The following is a 22,207-nucleotide window of genomic DNA, read 5'->3' on the forward strand; positions in this document are numbered from 1 at the left end:
ACTACTTATTGGCGAACTTGATCAGTCCCAGGATTTGGAGGCTTTAAATTCAGGTCACTTCACTCTTACTGTTGTTTTCTTATGGTTTTATTGCTTTTTTATCACGTTAATAATTTTTAATAATCTTTCAATATTTCTAGTTAGGGCATTCTTCTCTTCATATTATCTGCCAATTCTCATGTTACTTTATTTGCTATGTTTAGTTGAAATTCTATTTATTTATTTATTGTTTTCAATACAAGACACTGAAGTTGTCATAGAAATGTTATTTTGGAGGTATTTTTGGATTGTTTAATTGAGGGAATTTCAAAGACTTCAGTGATCCTGGACCAACTTTCACCGGAATTTTTGCTATGAGGTTCTCAACCATGCAAAATATGTGCATTTTCTTTCTATACCTACATGTAAGGAATGCCTGGGATTCCAAATTCCCCTTAAGTGACATTTTCCCTTAAAAGCAAAATACAAAAATCCCTGTACTTTTTCTTCAAGTAAAGGGGTTGGGGTGAGGAGTGTTGGGGTGAGGAGTGCTGAGTTTTCTGTAGGTGCTTACCTTGCACAGCCCTGAGGCCATGCTGCAAAGCCTGGTAAATCTTCATGAGATTCAGAGTCCACTTCTCCAGCCCTTACAGGACCTTTTAGAACCCCAATCTCTCAACCATTTGGCTATCAACCCTGACCTATCACTTTTGCACTGGTTTTGTAACAGTTCAAGTGGGTATGGATTCACTTAATTCTTTTTAGCTTAGCTATTTAGCTGTTTTAATCTAGCATTTCCACATATATTTTAAAGGAACATTGCCTTTTCCCTCTCTTTTCACATGAACTAAATTTTGGGATCCCATGCTCTTCCCTTGTTTTTTGGCTCTGTTGACTGAGAACTGTTCCTTCCCACTCTCACATTTTTTTTTTAAGATTCCTATCCATATATTCTCTGTTGTCTTACCTCTTCCTTATGTATTGATTTCTTCTATCTTCTCCCACTTCCCTGGGATGCACCTTCCTCTTTACCTATGTTCAACATCAACCAACTCCATTTCTCCATCATTTTTTCCACTTTTCATGTAACTTATTATCTTTGAGCTATAAATTTTGTTTGGTTGTCTCCTGTTATATAAGGATAAAAGTCACAGCTGGAATATTATGCTATTTTTTGTGTGCTTCATTGGTTCACTCAGAACACTACAAGAAATTACAACCAAAATGGGGCTTTAGGGATCAAATTATGATGAAAAATTAATTAAGTTAATTAACTGCAACTTGGAGTTTGAATGAACAGAACTCTTTCAGGTAATTAGCACACCTATAAGCTAGGGACTCTATTATTTAGGGTGTAACAAAGTGTGAAGCTTAAACTGAAATCAGATAATTTATGGAAACTCTCAACTATAAGTTCTAAATTAATATCAAGAACTTCATTTTTAAAGATAAGATTTGTTAAATATGTCAAGATAGTTTTAGAATGAAAATATTCTATAAATTTGGTTAATGTATAAGGTAGAATGAATGATAGGTAAAAATCACAGCAAAGATATTTTAGTTGAGGTGAAGATAAGACTGCTCTATCATTTGGAGGTCATCTTTGCATATGCTCAGTTTGCATAATAGAAAGAACAACAGCTCACAACTACTTTGTATTTAACATATGCCAGGGACTATTTTAAGTGACTTACTTTTAATCATTCATCTCCTTTTAAAATGACCATAAAAATAGGTTATATTTTTACTTCATTTTGCATGTGAGGAACTAAGGCACAGTCATGTTAAGTAACTTGTTCATGGTCACATAAACATTGAGATTAGGAGTTGGGATTTGAAATTAGATAAACTGTCTTTGTTCTGGGCTTTGAGGAAACATTACACTTTCAAGAATTTTACTTGAAATGTATAGCAACCACACTATAAGAACCATGAGTTCTAGAATGAGCGAAATCAATTGACACCTATCTTTCCTTTAAGTATATATTAATATTTTAATGTTATAAATACCTATAGTTGACACACAGAGATAATACTTACAGGATTTTTTTTCAAAACCGAAAAGTATTCTTCAATATATTGTAATTATGAGTGTGTGCTGTCCCAGTAATCATTTTAGAAATACTGTGAGAAGAGAGGCAGAGATCATTAAGATAGTCTATGAAGAGAAATTAGATGAAAGTCTTGACACTGGGCCATCTTTAATTGGTGTTGGTCCAAGAATTCATTACAGCTACCTATGGCTTTATTAAGATAAAGGAAAATAGGCAGGAAAGAAAACAATAACCACATATAAATGAAATTATTTTGAAATACTTATCCTCAGATACTAATACAAAAAGGTTTTAGTATTTCCTATGCAACATGCTTTAATTTGTATATTTTATAAGTATTGTACTATATTTTCTTGATTACAAAAGCAATATATGCTAATTATGGAAAGTTTAGAAAGCATAGAAAAGCAAAAAGAAAAGCAAGAAATAGAAATGAAGGAAGGAAGAGGAAATGGAAGGAAGGAGAAGGGAAGGAGAAAGGATGGGAAGGATAGATGAAGGAAAGAGGGAGAGAAAGAAAAAAAATAAAAGAAGGGAAAGAAAACAAAAACAAAAACCTCAACTTCCCAGAGGTAATTTCTCTCAATATTTTTGTGTACAGTGTTACCAATATATATTATATAATCTCATTAAAAATAGTCACACAGTGGGATGAATGTATTCATTTATAGTCTACTTTTTCTGTTATCAAACATTATGAATAAAACATATCCTATGCCACTGATCAGTTACTTATCTGTTTAGACTTTTCATTTTAAAATAAGTCAAGATTTATTAAAAACATTTTAAAATTAATACAAAAATGTTGTATTAATATTCTCCAAATGTTAACACCATTTCACAATAAAATAATCAAAACCAGGAAATTAACCTTGAGAAAACACTTGTCAAAACCTAGAGACATCATTGAAATTTCTTCAGTCGTCCCACTAATATCCTTTTTCTTGTCCAGAATCCAATCAAGACCACGTATTGCATTTAGATGTCATGTTTCTTTAGATCACTTTATTTGGGACAATTCCTTGGTGCTGTAATCTTGAATCTTTTGAACAATATTAGTCAGTTATCTCACAGAAATTTCATGATTTTTATGTATTTGGGGAAGAATATCACAGAAGTGATGTTTTATCCTTGGTGTATCTTGTCAGGAAGCTCAAGTTATTGATATAGTCCATTACTGGCACATTAACCTTTTTCACTCAAGTAAGATCTGTTAGGCCATACCATTAAAAAGTAATCATTTCCCCTTTTGTTTTATAATTATCTTGTGGGAACATACTTGATTATGTCAATACCCCATTTCCATCATACTTTCACCCACTAACTTTAGCATCCATTGATAATTCTTGCCCCCAATAGTTATACCTACAGTCTTCAACAAATTTCAATTTTCTTTTTCTATAATTTCTTCTACAATTATTAATTTGAATTGTCACTTCTCTCTCATTTATTTATTCATATAATAGATGGATATATATATACACACATATATATGTACATTCATTATGAACTCGTGGATATTTTTTATGTTTTATAATCCATTACTACTGTCATTTATTTTTTGATATTACTACTGCTCTAATTGTACCAGATATTTGGCCATTGGTGCATGTTCCAATAATCTTTTGAGCACTTCCTTACTTTATACCACCAGAAGATGTTCCTATACTATCATGTACTTTCCATTTCCTAGAATCTGCCATTTTTCCTGAGAGCTCTGGTTCCATTGGTTGTAAAGTATCATTAAGAAACCAAAAAGCATTCCAATTACTACTTGGTTTTGTTTCCAGACCCTTTCAGTAGACAGAGCTAGAAAATACATGTATAATATACACACACATATTTATCTCCATATGTGTATATATATCTTATTTGTTAATCTAAATATATTAAACTCAAATTTATACTGATATTTCTAATTCTACTTCAACAACTTCTAGTCTCCTTTCCTTAATTCTAACTCCTTTTCTCCACAATAAGAAACCTGACACTAATCTTCTTATTTGCTCAATTGAAAATACAGTTTCTCAATTACCAACCCATTTTCCTAGTGGAAATGCTAGTTATGTAAAGTTGTTTTTGTCTGTTTTTAGATTAATCAAAATACTGTTTTGCAAATTCCTTATAGTAATTCTTTTTTTCCTCCATCCCTTCAATAAAGTTATGTTATTCATTTATAACACTATTAAGTTAATTTATACTCTTTCTATTATATTCTAGGTTCCCTCCCCAAATCCTGTTTTTTTTAATTAATTAATTAAAAATAGTTTGGAGTATTTTAACTCAGAAAGACTCATATTTAGCTTTGAGTTCTGTTGTTGCCATGATGAAATTTTTAGCTTTGAACCATAGGCCCCCTTTTTTGCACTGGGCACCCAAATTATGTGGTAGGGCCTGTGTCCTAATGAAGGTATCAATATACTCTTACTAATAGTTTCCATGTCCACCTGTTACAACACCTCAAAATAACTCAAATATTTTTCACCATCCCTTACTTATCATCCACTTCTCCTTTTTCAAGGGAAGTTATTGATTGAGTTATTAATTCCATTACCTCCTAGTTCTTAGGAAATATTTTTTGTATAGTTCACTAATTATTCCATCTCTAACTTCTTTAAACATAGTCATATGTCTGAAACATAGTGAGCTAAAAAAACTATCCTTACTTGATAACTCACCAAGCTCAAACTGTGTTTATTTAAATCAGATACCTCAAGAATGCTTTTATTTTCTTTCTATTCACACTACTCCTTAAAATTTTACTTAGGAATAAATCTCCCTAAGAAAGTAAAATATCTATACTCAGAAAACTATAAAACACTGATAGAAGGAACCAAAGTGGACAAAAACATGTGGAAAAATATACCATGTTCTTGGATTGGAAGAATCAATATAATGAAAATGAGTATACTGCCCAAAGGAATCTACAAATTCAATGCAATTCCTATCAAATTGCCAATGACATTCTAAACAGAATTGAAACAAGAAAAACTTCCATTTTGTATAGAAATACAAAAGAAACTGAATAGCCAAAGTAATCTTGAGAAAGAAAAACAGAGCTGGAGGAATCAGGCTCTCTGACTTCAGACTATACTACAAAGCCACTGTAATAAAAATAGTATGGTACTGGAATAGAAAAAGAAATATAGATTAACAGTACAGGATAGAAAGCCCAGAAATAAACCTATGCACATATGGTCATATAATCTATGACAAAGGAGGTAAGAATATACAATGAAGCAAAGACAGCTTCTTCAACAAGTGCTGCTGGGAAAACTGGACAGCTACATGTAAAAGAATGAAATTAGAACACTACCTAACATGATACACAAAAATAAACTCAAAATTGATGAAAGACCTAAATAGGAGACTGGACAATATAAGACTCTTAGAGGAAAACATAGGAAAAGCACTATTTGACATAAATCACAGCAAGATCTTTTTGACCCATCTCCTAAAATAATGAAAATAAAAACAAAATAAACAATTGGGACCTAAATAAACTTAAGAGCTTTTGCACAGCAAAGGAAACCACAAACAAGATGAAAAGACAATCCTCAAATGGGAGAAAATATTTTCAAATGAAGCAACAAACGGTTAATCTCAAAAATATACAAATAGCTTATGGAGTTTAATACCAAAAAACAAACAATCCAATCAAAAAAATGGGTGTAAGACCTGAATAGACATCTCTCCAAGGGAAACATGCAGATGGCCAAGAGGCACATGAGAAGATACTCAACATCACTATTAGAGAAATGAAAATCAAAACTACAATGAGGTATCACCTCACACTGACCAGAATGGCAATTAACAACAACAAAAAATCTACAAACAATACAGGAGAGGGTTGGAGAAAAGGGAACCCTTTTATTCTGCTGTTGGGAAAGTAAATTGATCCAGCCCATACAGAGAACAGTATGGCGGTTCCTTAAAAAAACACACTAAAAACAGAGAATTACCATATGACCCAGCAATCCCACTACTGGGCATATACTCTGAGAAAACCGTAATTTAAAAAGACACATGGACTCCAATGTTCACTGCAGCACTATTTACAATAGTTAGGACATGGAAGCAGCCAAGATGTCCATCAACAGATGAATGGATAAAGATGCGGGTGTGTGTGTGTGTGTTTGTGTGTGATGGAATATTATTCGGCCATAAAAAAGGAATGAAATTGAGTTACTTTAAGTGATATGGATGAACCTTGACCCTATCAGACTGAAGTAAGTCAGAAAAACAAATTGTGTATTAACATATATATATGAAATCTATTAATAGAAAAATGTTACTGTTACTGTTACTATTAATAGAAAAATGTTACCTATTTGCAGGGCAGGAATGGAGTTATACTAAGATGTAGAGAATGGACTTGTGGACAAATTGGGGAAAGGAGGGGGGGATGAATTGAGAGAGTAACACTGACATATGTACATTACCATGAGTAAAACAGATAGCTAGTGGGAAGCAGCTGTATAACACAAGGAACTCAGCTCAATGCTCTGTGATGACCTAGATATGTGGAATGGAGGGGCGAGAGGAAGGCTTAAAAGGAATGGGATAAATGTATACACATGGCTGATTCACAATGTTGTACAACATAAATTAATGCAACATTGTAAAGCAATTGTATTCAAATAAAAATAGAGGAAAAAAAATACAGAATAGCTTTAGTTCCTTGAAATTTCATTTTTAAAGCCCAACAATGATCTACTGATTGCCCAAATCAGCACACTTTCCCTAGCTTTTCATACTTCCTTCATAATGTTGTTAACCCATTTTCTACTTAATCTTTCTCAACTGCCTGTCATGATAAAAATATTCATCTTTTCTTTCTTTTCTCTGATGCTTCCTGTTACCCAGTCTTCTTTTGTGTGGATCTAAATAGGACACATACCTTAAGACCCAATCAATCCTCAAACAAAAGAAACCAGTATAAAATCTAAAAGCAAGATCCAGAAGTAGAGTCCAAAACCAAAAGGAGTGCTGGAGAAAAAGCAGAAACTAAGAATTTCCCAGGGCTGCGCTATAGAAACTTAGAATTTCTATTCAGAGTTTTGCTACTGAAGTGCTTCATTCATGTCATTCCTGGTATTCAGGAGGGTTTCAAATTCCCAGAAGAATGGATCTTATTGAGCTATCTTATGCTTTGGATCAATCATTTTGGGCACCATACAAGATCTGGAATAGAGTCTTGGTTGGTTCTAGAAGGTGGAAAAGGCCACGGTTGGCATCTACTACAAGTATTCATTGTAAATATCTCCTACATCCCTGCACTGAAAATAATTTCTGGACTTGTATTTTATTCTGTATGATACAGTTTAAAGCAGACACTGAAAACTAGCTAGTTAGTTCACAGAGACATGGCTGAATGAACATAAAATCATATATATGTGTCTCAGATAAGAGTTAAGAGTTTCAAGGAAGAAAATATACAGTAACAGTTTTCAAGTATTTTAAAAGTATGAGTTAGAAAAAGTCAACTAATTTTCATACCTCCAGGGAATAGAAATGAATACCACAGTGTAAAATACGTGTGATTGTATTTCCGTGGCTCAAGTAAAGAGGAATATTTTTGTTTTTGAAGTATAATTGAGTTAAAATACTAGTTCCAGGTGTGGCACACAGAGATGCAACAATTTTGTACATTACAAAATGACCACCACTTTAAATCCAGTTATCATGTCACCACACAGTTATTACAATTTCACTGACTATATTCCCTATACTGTATATCATATCCCAGTGACTTAATTTATAACTGGAAGTTTGTACCTCTTAATCTACTTGTCCTATTTCGCTCATCCCATAACTTCCCTCTCCTCTGGCATCTACTGAGTTGTTTTCTGTTTTAGGAGTCTATTTGCCTTTTTTTCTCATTCGTTTTATCTTTAACAAGATCAGATAGTAGCTGTCTTCATCCTTCTGAATTATTTCACTTTATAATACCCTCTAGGTCCTTGTTAAAAATGGCCAGATTTGTTTTTATGTTTTATTCCTGTATGTGTATCTCACATCTTATTATTAATTCAACTATCAATGAACACTGCAGTGAACTTTGGGATGCATATGTCTTTTCAAATTAGGGTTTTCATTTTCTTTGAATAAATACCCAGAAGTGGAATGGCTGGATCCATGTTAGTTTTTTTTTTTTTTTTAACTTTTTGAGGAATTTCCCAACTGTTTTCCACAGTTACTGTACAAATTTACATTCCCACCAACAGTGCACCAATGTTCCCCTCTCTCCACATCATCACCAACACTTGTTATTTATCTTTTTGATAATAGTCATCTAATAGGTACAAGATTGTATGTCACTGTGGTTTTGATTTATAGTTCCCTGATAATGAATGATATTGAGCATCATTTCACCTGTCTGCAGGTCATCTGTCTTCTTTGAAAAAATGTCTATTCAGGTCTTTTGTCCATATTTTAAGTAGACTTGGAGGATTATTGAGTTTTATGAGTTCTTTATATATTTTGGATAGCAACCCCTTACCAAATGCATCATTGCAAATCCCTTCTCACATGCATTAGGCTGCCTTTTCTTTTTGTTGACAATATGGTTTCTTTTGCTGTGCACAAAAACGTTTTAGTTTAATCTACTGCCATGTGCTTAGTTTTCCTTCTGATGCCCTTGCTTGAAGAGACACATCTAGAAAATACTGCAAAGACCAATATCAAACAGCAAGTTCTGTATGTTTTCTTCTGGGTGTTTTATAGATTCAAGTCTTATATTTAAGGTTTAATTCATTTTGAATTTATTTTTGCATGTGATGTAGGAAAATGGTCTAGTTTCATTCTTTTGTGCAGTTGTCCAGTTTTCAGAACATCATTTTATTAAAGAGACTGTCTTTTCCCCCATTTTCTATTCTTGCCTCCTTTGCCAAATGATCAGTTAACTGTATAAGCATAGATTTATTTGCAGTTTCTCTGTTCTGTTCCACTGATCTATGCATCTGTTTTTGTGCCAGTATCATACTGTTTATGGCATGATACCTACAGCTTTCTTCCTTCTCAAGACTGCTTTTGACTTTTTAGGGTGTGTTGCTTCCACAAAGTTTAGGATTGTTTATTCTTGTTCTCTAAAAACTGCCATGGGTATTTTGATCAGGATTACATTGAATATATAGATTGCTTTGTGTAGCAATGACAACTTAACAACAGTAATTCTGCCAATCCATGAACAGTCTATCTTTTCATTTGCTTCATCTTCAGTTTCCTTTATTGATGTCTTATAGCTTTCAGAGTACAGATTTTTCACCTCCTTAATTAAATTTATTTCTAGGTATTTTATTCTTTGGTATAATTGTTAGTGGGATCTCCTTAATTTTGCTTTCTGATAGTTTGCTACAGAAATAAAACAGATTTCTATATATTTACTTTGTATGCTGCAACATTATTGAATTCATTTGTTTAATACTTTTTGGTAGCATCTCTAATATTTTCTATATATCTTTAATATTTTCTATATATCTTTAATATTTTCTATATATCTTGTCATGTAACTTACAAAGAGTAACAGTTCACTTCTTCCTTTCCCATTTGGATTTCTTTTATTTTTTTCTTATCTGATTGCTGTAACCAGCATTTTCAATAATGTTGAATATGCCTTGCAAGAATGGGCATCCTTGATTCCTTCCTGCTCTCAGAGGGATAACTTTGTTTTCCATCATTTAGAATGATGTTATCTATGAGTTTGTTATGTATGACTTTTTTATGTTGGCATATGTTACTCTCTATACCTAATGTGTTCAGAGTTTTTATCATAAACAGAGGCTGAATGTTGTCAAACACTTTTCTGCATCTATTAAGATGATTGTATAATTATCATACTTTGGTTTATTAATGTGATGTAACATGTTGCTTGACCTGAAGACACTGAACCATTCTCCCATCTTTGGAATAAATCACACTTGGTCATGGTATAACTATCCTCTTATTCAATTGCTGAATTTATTTTGCTAATATTGTGTTGAGAATAGTTGCATTTAAGTTCATTAGGGATAATGGCCCGGATTTTTTTTTTTTTTAGTTGTATCTTCTTCTGGTTTTGGTATCAGTCAGGGTAATGCTGGTCTCAGAAAATGACTTCAGAAGTGTCCCTCTTCAATTAAAAAAAAAATTTGAGAAAAATAGGTATTAATACTTCTTTAAAAGTTTGGTAGAAATCACCTGTGAATAGAAGCCATTTGAACTTGAACTTTTATTTGTTGGAAGTTTTTTTGATTACTGATTCACTGAATTATGAATAATTCTATTCATATCTTCTGCTTTTTCCTGATTTATCTTGGAAGAGTGGATGTTTCTAAGAATTTATTCTAGGTTTCTCAATTTGCTAACATAATTGTTCACAGCAGTCTCTAATGATTCTTTGTTATTTCTGTGGTATGGGTTATATAGTTTCAGATTTTACTTACTCGAATACTCTTTTTTTTTTTTTCTTGATGAGTCTGGCTAAACTTTTATCTATTCTATATTTTCAAAGAACTAGCTTAGTATCATTGATATTTTTCTATTTATTAGTATCTATTTCATTTGTTTGTGCTCTGATCTTTATTATTTCCTTACTTCTATGAACTTTAGGCTTTGTTTCTTCTTCTTTTCTGGTTCCTTTGGGTATGTAGTGCAATTGTTTATTTAGAATTTTTCTCATTTCTTGAGGTAAGGCTGTTCACTATGATTCCCTCTTATAATTGCTTTTGCCATATTCCATTGATTATTCCATTACAAAATTAAGACTTAAATTGAAGAAAGTAAAGAAAACTACTAGGCCATTCAGGTATGACCTGAATCAAATCCCTTATTTGGAAATGATGAAGAGATTCAAGATTCAATTCAAGGGATTAGATGTGGTTGACAGAGTGCCTAAAGAACTATGAACAGAGGGACATAACATTGTACAGGAGATGGTGACCAAAACCATCCTCAAAAACAGAAATGCAACAAGGTAAAATGGTTGTCTGAGGAGGCCATACAACAGCTGAGAAGAGAAATGAAAGGCAAAGGAGAAAGGGAAAGATATACCAAGCTGAATGCAAAGTTCCAAAGAATAGCAAGAAGAGATAAGAAAACCTTCTTAAGTGCACAATGCAAAGAAATAGAGGAAAACAACAGAATGGGAAAGACTAGAGAGCTCTGAAAAAAAAAACTAAAGATACCAAGAGAACATTTCATGAAAAGATGGACACAATAAAGGACAGAAACAGTAAGGACCTAACATAAGCCAGAAGAGACTAAGAAGAGGGGGCAAGGAAAAAAGGTCTTAACGACTGCGATAACCATGAACCAGACATTCTTGAGTGTGAAATGTGAAGATAAGTGAGTCTTAGAAAACATTAGTAGGAACAAAGTTAGTGGAGGTGATGGAAGTCCAGGTGAGCTATTTCAAATCCTAAAAGATGATGCTGTTAAAGTGCTGCACTCAATAGGCCAGCAAATTTGGAAAATTCAAGAGTGGCCACATGATTAGAAAAAGTCAGTTTTCATCCCAATCCCAAAGAAACGCAATGCCGAAGAATGTTCAAACTACTGCACAATTGCATTCATCTCACACACAAGCAAAGAAATGCTCAGAAAACTTCAAGTGTGGCTTCAACAGTACATAAACTGGGAACTTCCAGATGTACAACCTGGATTTAGAAAAGGCAAGGGAACCAGAGATCAAATTGCCAATATCATTGGATCACATAAAAAGCAAGATAATTCCAGAAAAATATCTATTTATGCTTCACTGACTGCGCTAAAGCCTTTGTGTGGATCACAAAAGTGTGGAAAATTCTGAAGAGTTGGAAATACCAAACCACCTTACCTGCCTCCTGAAAAACCTGTATGCAGGACAAGAAGCAACAGTTAAAACTTGACATGGAACGATGGACTGCTTCAAAATTGGGAAAGATGTATGTCAAGGCTGCATATTGTCACCCTGCTTATTTAACTTATATACAGAGTATATCATGGGAAATCCCAGGCTAGATGAATCACAGGCTGGAATCAAGATTTCTGGGAGAAATGTCAATAACCTCATATATGCAAATGATACCACCCTTATGGCAGAAAGCAAAGAAGAATTAAAGAGCCTCTTGATGAAAGTGAAGAGGAGAGTGAGAAAGTTGGCTTAAAACTCAACATTTGGAAAACCAAGATCATGGCATCTTGTCCCATCACTTCATGGCAAATAGATGGGGAAACAATAGAAACAGTGAGAGATTATTTTGGGGGGTTCCAAAATAACTGAAGATGGTGACTGCAGCCATGAAATTAAAAGACGCTTGCTCCTTGGAAGAAAAATTATGACCAACCTAGACAGCATATTAAAAAGCAGAGACATTACCAACAAAGGTCAGTCTAGTCAAAGCTATGGTTTTTCCAGTAGTCATGTATGGATGTAAGAGTTGGACTATAAAGAAAGCTGAGGGCCAAGGAATTGATGCCTTTGAACTGTGGTGTTGGAGAAGACTCTTGAGAGTCCCTTGGACTGCAAGGAGATCCAACCAGTCATTCCTAAAGGAGATCAATTCTGAGTATTCATTGGAAGGACTGATGCTGAAACTCCAGTAGTTTGGTCACCTGATGCAAAGTGCTGACGCACTGGAAAATATCCTGATTCTGGGAAAGATTGAGGGCAGTACGAGAAGAGTGACAGTATGAGATGGTTGGATGCCATCATTTACTCAATGGGCATAAGTTTGAAGAAACTCCAGGAGACAGCAAAGGACAGGGAAGCCTGGAGCGCTGCAGTTCATGGGGTTGCAAAGTGTCAGACACGAGTAAGCAACTGAACAACAACAACATTAATTTTTCAAAGTTCTGTTTCCATTTTCATTAGTCCCAGGGTATTTTTAAATGTCCTCTCTGATTCTGTCCCTTTGGTTGCTGAATACATGATTACTGACAGGTATGTACTTGCCATTTTATTTCTTGTTCTTCTTTTTCTTTCTTATTTTAGTCTCTTCCCTTACGGTTTTAGAATTTTTAAAATGTTATGCTTGGGTTTCTCTTGTGTATGTGTGTGTATGTATACATATATTATATGTTTATGGTTTGTAGTTATCATAAGGTTCATGAATATTGACCTATATACATGTGGTTTATTTAGGGCTGCTCATCATAAGTTTGAATGAATTCTAAAAGCACTATATTTCCTTCCTTCTATGCTTTTATGTTTTTAACATGATATTTTACATCTTTTCATTTTGTGTATTCCTTAACTAATTGTAGTTATAGTTGACTTTATACTTTCTTTTAGTCTTCATATTTACTTTTTAAGGGGTTGATCCATGCTTTTACTATAAAATTGACTTTACCAATGAGATTTTTTTATAGATGTTCTTATTTTTACTTATGAGCTTTTGCTTTCTGCTTAAAGAAGACCCTTTAAGAGTCTTTAAGATCCTTTCTTCAGACTGAAATTTTGTGGCCCCCAAGGTTGGTTAGTGACAGAACCAAAGTAGAAATATCCTTTATGAATGCTATGCAGACCTAGAACAGATTACAGCATCTACAATAAACATAGGAACATACTAGGTCACAAGCCATAACACTGGTTAATATTAGTCCTTAATGTCAGAAACTTTTCTGACAGGCTGTAAAGTTTGCCAGAGCACTCTGTTCTTCTGTGGGGAAATAACCTAAGCTGGCATTTTTTTCCCACTCAGGCTAATAAAAAAAAATCTTTATATAATTTTTAAATTGCAAAAATAATATAAAGGAAACAAAAACAGAAGAAAAATTATCCCTACTTGAATACAACTACTTTGGTTTATCTAATTCCAATATTTATTACTTTTAAATGTGTTTTTACACGGTTATATACACACTTCCGATATGTAAAATTCAGCACCTTTATTTTTTTCTCTTATCACACATCCTCAAATAGTCCTCTACTTTCCCTTTGAAGGAGTCAAAGAATTTTAAGAAAATCATACCTTAATGAAGTCTTTTTTTTTTTTTTTGAAAAAGAAGTAGCAGAACTTGATTGCATTTTTCTCATAGCAATCTTTAGATGTATCTACATCTCCATTTATAACTTGAGAAGATTTGCTAACCACTTGGGATGAAAGGCTATGTCTTTCCTCCAGAGTCATTTTCATCTGTGAATAATTTAGGGAAGAGCAGATTTGTGACTGTACTCCCACCAATGTCTTAGCCATGTATCACAGGTTCTCTTCATAGGTAATGTTCCTCCTCAGAATAATAGTAATGCTTTTCCTCTCCAGAGGGATACATATGGTACATTGCTTTTCCCCTCTAATAAATAACACAAATAAATGCAAAGTATCTAATGCAAACTTGCATTTAAACCCTATATATGATACACATACTTTCCTCTTTGGGAAACAATTATCTTTTTCTTTCAGAAGTGAGTCTGTATTTTGGCCAGAATATTATCTCTTTAAAGTTAATCCCTTTGTGATAACTAAGCAAGAGATGTTAGGAAATTGTTACTCTGGTAAAAATGAGCACATGAACTGTAGGAAGGGCTATAACAGTTCAAAATAATGGAACATTCAGCTTAATGTTACAGAAAGGGAGAAGATGATGTAACAGAATATTTTTATTTTGAATAGTATCTTTAAGCATATTTGAATACTAACACTATCTGTGGACCAAAATATCCAATCATCCAATCATTCATCCTTTATTAAATGTTAACTTATGGTAACTATGTGTGTGACAATGACAAAATCACTTAGTCTGAGTTTACTCATCAGTAACTAAATGATAGTTTCCAAAGTCTCCTTCCTGTTCTTTAAATGGAGTCTGTTATTCATGATTGCCACCATCACCACCACCTCCAGCAGCATATATTAAAACCACAAGATCCCTTAGTGAGAATACAAAAGATTATTAAACAGAGCCCCTCCTGCCAATGGGCCTAAATCTATAGTAATGAAATATGCTAAATTGGGATAATAAATGACAATAATACATAAATTAAACATTTAACATATACAAAGAATCACTAATTCACCAACCTTTTCAGGTAAGATCTTTTACAAATATTGGTCTTGTGATTGAAATATATTATTTATATTTCTAGTCTCTATTTCTTTGAAGTAAGGTGAAGTAGAATGACGATCTATGTAAAAAATCCTTTCAGTATTTTTTTTTTTTATTTTTCAAATCAGTTATTATGGTCTTACTTACACACGGTCTTATTCAGTTGCTGAGTCATGTCTGACTCTTTTGTGACCCAGTGGACTGTAGCCTGTCAGGCTCCTCTGTCCATGGGATTTTCCAGGCAAGAAAACTGGAGTGAATTGTCATTTCCTTCTTCAGGGGATCTTCCTAACTCAGAGATCAAACTCACCTCACCTGCATTGGCAGGCAGATTCTTTACCCTTGAGCCACCAGGAAGCCCCATTTATGGCCTTGCTGCTAAGTTACTTCAGTCATGTCCGACTCTGTGTGACTCCATAGACGGCAGCCCACCAGGCTCCCCCGTCCCTGGGATTCTCCAGCCAAGAACACTGGAGTGGGTTGCCAATTCCTTCTCCAATGCATGAAAGTAAAAAGTGAAAGTGAAGTCGATCCGTCATGTCCGACTCTTCGTAACCCCGTGGACTGCAGCCTACCAGGCTACTCCATCCATGGGATTTTCCAGGCAAGAGTACTGGAGTGGGGTGCCATTGCCTTCTCTGATATATGGCCTTACTTATGCATAAACTTAAAGATATTTTTCTTTGGTGACCAAATACTGAGAGCACTGGACTTAGCTTTCAGAGTCCAACACCTGTCACAATTAATAATTAAATAATTATAAATATATGATTATATGTAATTATAATGTAATTTTAATTATGTAATCACAATTACATTTATAATCATTTAATTATAAAGTAATAGTAATATAGGATTATAATTTTACATGTAAAATATAAATATGTAATATTTATGTAATACAAATTTTATATGCAATATACAATTATGCATAATTTATTTATAATTGTTTTAAGTGTTTGAGAACAAATTTAACTGATTCTTGTTAAGCATATGAGGACTTCGTGGGAGCAGAAGTGCACAGGTGCACTAAAGAGAGGCCTATGAGCAATATTCACTAGGCCTTAGACAGTGGTCAGTTATTTGCACAAGGACAGGGAGTTCTTGTTAAACCAGCAGTTAACGCTCAGTGGAGACAGGGGGAGAGAATTTCTATTCTATCTGGAGACAAAACACAAGCATATAAAGAAGTATCCAAAAATATGGTAGAAATCGCTATAGACCAATGTAGTGAATATAGAAATATACAATCCAATGCCTAACAAATAAATGGGCACTATATGGTAAACAATGAATCCAGGAAGAACTTTTCAAGGTAAAGAGTGTTAGGAGTTAACAGCTCTTTTCTATTCCTAAATACTCCTTCCACATGACAGGAAGTAAAATTAGCAGTGCACTCATGTTCTTTCTCTGCCTCTTTAATCCTCCCATCCCAGGGGAATTCAATGCGTTTTCTCATCAGAAAATTTCAGTTTACCATTTCCCTTCTTCTCTTTTGGGAATTACCTGCTTGAGTAGAGTATGCTTGCTCTCTTAAGATTAGGCTCTATCTCAGGTTGTGGAGGGAACTTGCCTCTGTCCAGAGCTACCTATGGTTTGAAATTTGATATAAGAAGCACACTTGTCTACAGTCATAACCCACATCCCTCAACCCAGAATCTATCAGTAATAAAGGTGATATTTTGGTTCCCATCTGCCCTTCAAAGGATCCAGCAAGAAGATCAAAGAAAACTCCAGGGAAGATGTGGAACTTCAGGTGGAGACAAAGAGAAACAGAGAGTGCCCAGTACTCACACATTTCACTGAAATTGTCTTTTAATGGGTCTGTCATTCCCAGCTCTTCACTGATAACTCTTTCCACTCTACTGCAAAAGCCATCCTTCCTAGAAATGTGCCTCTGATTAAATATCTCAGTTACTTCTTGAGCATAATATACTGTAACATTCAAAGGCTGTTATTAGGTGACCATCTATCTTGTATTGTTTAGGGAAATCCCAGTCTGAATATGTTGTTTTGGTGTCATAATTCATAGCACCTCCTTTTACTCTTAAAAGTGTCCCAGTTTCAAAGAGTTTTATTGTCACCGATTTTATGATGTAACTGTTTCCTAGCCTTTCAGTCTCTTTTCCTATTACTCTTTAACTAGCACTTTTGGCTGTACCAATGTAATCCACTCAGCAATTTCACATAATGCACATGTGATGTCTCTGGCCCTTTGTCAAAGCTGCCCCTTTTCTATGGAATGCCTTTCCTTCCACACTCATTTGATAAAGTCCTACTTCTCCTTCATGGCCCAGATGCAAGGTCATTGCTTCTGTCAAGTCTTCCATGACCCTTCTCTGCTCATCTGAACGCATGCTTAGGCTGCATCTGCCACTGGGATGAAATGTACTTTGAGGCACTAATGCAACCAGTATATTTTGATCAATGTCTACAATTCAATTTTTGCTAAAACAGAATATACATAATGTTAAACAGTGTCTACAGAGTGAATATTGCCCTGATAGTCCTTCACTGTGCTTCAGAGCTGGGCATAAGACAGGCTCTGTAAGAGTCAAGCAGAGTTTAATGTTAAGCTGGTGACAGAGAACAAACAGGAGTTAAGCAGGATATATGAGAATTCTCCCTGGTGAGTATATAACTGCACTTGTTTAGATGGGCAGTAAACAGTCCAGCTCCAATAGTGGCCTGTGCTAGAGAACAGTGGATTCTTTTATAGACACTGGGAGATATTGTTATGCTGTTGCAGTGTCTGCGTTGTCATTATTGCTAACGTTTAGCGTTCTTTTGAGTCTTTTAATCACTTCAAGAGTATTGTCAAAAATTCTAGTACTCAAAAATGTGCAGTGATGACCAAAAAAAAAAAAAAATAAAGCTACTGGTACAGTAATAAGAGCATAGGTTTTTGAATAAAGAAGACCTAGAGACATATTCCGCTACCCTCTAAGTATGACTTTAGAGAAATTATTGAAACTGTCTAAATGAAGTTTCTTTAATCCATAATAAAGGGACAAAACACAGATCCTACTCTATCCAGTTATGTAAAATCATGCATATATACTCATATATAATGAGTATTCAGTAAACTTTAGCCACTCCTTCCTAGAAAATATTTTGTGTACTCTTGTAGGTTATGATACCAAGGGAACTTATCAACCAATGCAACTTCATGTTTGTGGGGAAAAGTGTGCAGAATAAAACTCAAGTATTTAGAATATAAATCTCCAAACAGCTTTGCAGCCCAAAGCTACACTGAGCCACCAGTTCCAGTTTTTCATAATTTGGTTCAAGCAGGTTGGTCACAGAGGGACTGACAGAAACTAGGTCCTCTTTCAGTGTACTTCGGGGGGGATAATTTTCAAACTTGAATACCTTTATATCATTATATTTTCTCTTTTTCTCTCTGACCTTGTCTCTCCCTGTCCCTCTTTTTTTTCTTTCAAGAAACCCAAGTGTTTACTTAGCAAGGCTCTTTTGCAACCACTTTCTTAACAAAGACTTCTGTATCTTCTGATGCAATATGATAAAAAATAATTTCCTGCCTTCTTCCCTCAGTCTCTTCCTAAGCCAAGCAGAAAACATATTGAAGGCTTTATTAAAATGCTATTGTTACTAATGATGACAGAAAGAATAAAAGACTTTATTTCTAATGCTCTCCTCCTTGCTATATGCTTTGAAAAATAAAAAATCAAGAATAACATCCCTTCACAAGACTCCTGGTAGATATGGGTTGACAAATAATACAAAGATAGCCTGTCATATTTTTGAGAAGAAATTCATTCTAAGAACACCTGAGCATTTCTTCTATGCTAAGCTGAGTCTGTGCTTGGGCGGGTCTCTGGGTAAAGTGCAGAGGAAAAGAGGGAGGTAACAATGGAGAGACAGCAGCTGTACTGCCTAGCAGTAAAAGCAGAAGGTTAATGGAAGATCAAGTTTACAGAGGCATTTTTCTTCCTTTTAGTCCACTGTTCTTGCCCAGATCAATGTTAATCTTGCCTCACAAAATGTTCTCCCATTTTCTCATGACAGGGATAATATTATCAACATCTCAGGGGTGCTGTGAGAATTAAACACAATAATAAATGCAACACCCTAAAACAATGCCTTGCCCACGAAAAAACCAAATGGTGTTAGTCATTATTATTGCTGTTACTTATTTTTTATTATTGACCTTACCCTTGAGGGACACTAAGGTAGAATGAAATACTGGATGGATTATGTAGTGGTGTGAGATGAGATGAAGAGAAAATAATGTTTCCATACTGAGTCAGGAGTTAGCAGATGAACGAAGAAAATGAAAAATACAGAAACATTCTACTAAGCAGAAAAGAGAGGTCCCATATCTATGAGCAAAGGGACGTGTTATACGTTCAGTATTTGTTTGATCTCAGCCTGAGAGTCAAAAATACATTAGTAAGATGGAAAGCAAGATGGTGCAGAATACCAAGCACAGTAGAAGCTTCATGGAGGATAACCTTGGAAATGGGCAGGGATAATTAAGCTAGTTCCAAGCCAACCTCCTGAGATTGAAGGGTGGGCATAAGAGAAAATGGTTCTTCAGTGACAGGAATACGGTGGCAAAGCAGTAACCTCAGTGAAAAGCAAAGACAGTGAACTCAGATGAGATTCGGGTCATCCCAGGAGACACATCAGAAAATTGAAGCAGATCATGAGCAAAAAAGTGTTCACAGTTCAGTCCATGGAAAATGAACCAAGTTAAAATAAGAGAGAAATATAACCTCAGTCAAAAGAGGCTAAGACACCAATATGCTTTAGGAACCAGTGTGATATGAGCTCATAAAAGAATGGGATCAAGTAATTAGCCTAATCTCCCAGGGAGAGTTTTGAGACAGACCTTTATAACCCAATCAGGTAGTGAAATGTTCCCAAGTACATCTTACGAGTAAATTAATTAACTGGCCCTTTATCACATAAGAAAATGAGCAGCACATCCTGGAATAAATAAATATGGAGATCTAGAAAAACCTGAACACTACTATGAGAAAAATGCAATTGTATACTGCTACTTCCTTAAAAACAATTAAGATAGTCTTTTCTTAAAACTGTTCTTTGATAGACTTTTCCTTTAAAGGAAAAAGTAGAGAACTATTTAAGAGTGGGTGATGATATCTCAGAGAGAAGTAAAAATAAATCTATATACTTGAATGCCCATCTGACCCACCTGATGGGGGCAAAGATAATGCAGGTCCTCTCAAATGCTGTAGCACTTACAATCATAGAAACCCACTTACTAAAGTGCTTGTCTGAGTATAAATGCTGAATAAATGTGACCTGTTTCTAAAACAGAGCATATTTACATTTTAACAATACATTTTAATCCAAATAGAGAGTACCAATTCATGGAAGGGGTTTCTAATACATTGACAGAACAAAGGATGGAAATATTTTGCAGTCAAGAAGTCTTCTGTATCTTGTCAAATCCTACTGGAAATTGGTATGTGGGATGAGCCTAGGATGAGAGTTCAACACCAGCAGTTTTTATATATAGAAGTTTCTAGGAGTTGCAAAGGACACCACAATAAATACTGTCCACACTTCCTGGGGAAAATAAGTCAAATAACTTACTATTTGTGGAGAAACAGTCTGAAACTGTTAAGGCTTCAGAAAGTCACCAAAGATCCGTCATGGGATCATGTAAGCTCTCAAAATTGTATAACTTGGGGGCTAGAGGATATGTTAAAAATCTTATTAGCTAAAATGAGGGTAAAGAAAGCAGGGTACAGAACCGTACGTGTTTATATAGAAATTAAATATATATGCAATTTGAGGTAACAATGTATTTGGAAGGACTTTCAACTTGCGGCAAGTTGAGAAAATGAAGTTCAGGGTTACCTGAGAATAAGGGGCTGGCTTTTATTTTTTGTTTTTTTTATTCATCACTGTAATGCTGCTGTCAGTATCTTTTCAAATAACCTTAAGTTATCTGAACCCTTCTGGATTTTACTCAGATTTCTAATGCCATTTTAACATTTTACACAGTGGTTTAATAATACAGAGTCCTTGGCTCAAAAAAATGAGGAACAGATGGCAAGAATGGACTCATTCCCATTCCTGATGTGCACTTTATTATACTCCTTTCAAAGAGTGACTTCAAGCACATTCCAAAAATGTACAGTAGGTGTGTGGATTGCATCTCATGAGAAATGACTATTTTGTGCACTTATCATTTAACTATTGCTATTCCGGGCTCTGTTTCAGGATTAATGGGACAACTTTAGAAAACAAAAAAAATTAATAACTAGTGATGCAGATGCCCAATACAATTATTTCATAACCTATAATGAATCTTAGTATTTGCATCTCTTTTGCAAACAAAAATTATACTTCCTAATATTTAAAAAGGACTCCTTACAATACTGAGTGCCAAGCACAAAAATATTTTAATTAATTCTATTTTAGTATATATTTTTGAGGTATATTGACATATAATGCTGTATTACTTTCAGGTATACAAAACTATGGGTTTGATATTTGTGTATATAGCAAAATGAGCCTAACAATAATAGGACATTTTAAAATTTCTGACTTTGGCATTATGAAATGGTAAGATAAAAAAATAACAGCCATAGCTAATATTAAGTGAGTGCTTGTTATTTTCCACTCATTATTTTGTGTTGTGTGTTTCAAAATCTCATTTATTGTTCAAAATTACCGCCATATTAGGGAATACATTTTTAGGGATGAGTTTATTCCCAATTCATAGATGAGAAAACTGTAAGACAAAAATATTAAGTATTTTGCCTTCCCAAGGTTTATTAAGGCTTCCCTGGTGGCTCAGACGGTAAAGCGTCTACCTGCAATGTGGCAGACCCGGGTTTGATCCCTGGGTTGGAAATATTCTCTGGAGAAGGAAATGGCAACCCACCCCTGTGCCCTTGCCTGGAAAATCCCATGGACGGAGAAGCCTGGTATGCTACAGTCCATGGGGTTGCAAAGAGTCAGACACAACTCAGCGACTTCACTCACTCACTCACTCAAGGTTTATTAATAACATATTCTTGCTGCTGCTGCTGCTGCTGCTAAGTCGCTTCAGTCATGTCCAACTCTGTGCAACCCCATAGATGGCCATCAATAGTAACATTTGATCACTAACAGAATGGAAAATATTTATATGTATACCTACAGAGTAAGATAACTTAGTTGATTTT

Source organism: Budorcas taxicolor, chromosome 9, assembly GCF_023091745.1.
Source record: "Budorcas taxicolor isolate Tak-1 chromosome 9, Takin1.1, whole genome shotgun sequence".
Taxonomy (NCBI): domain Eukaryota; kingdom Metazoa; phylum Chordata; class Mammalia; order Artiodactyla; family Bovidae; genus Budorcas; species Budorcas taxicolor.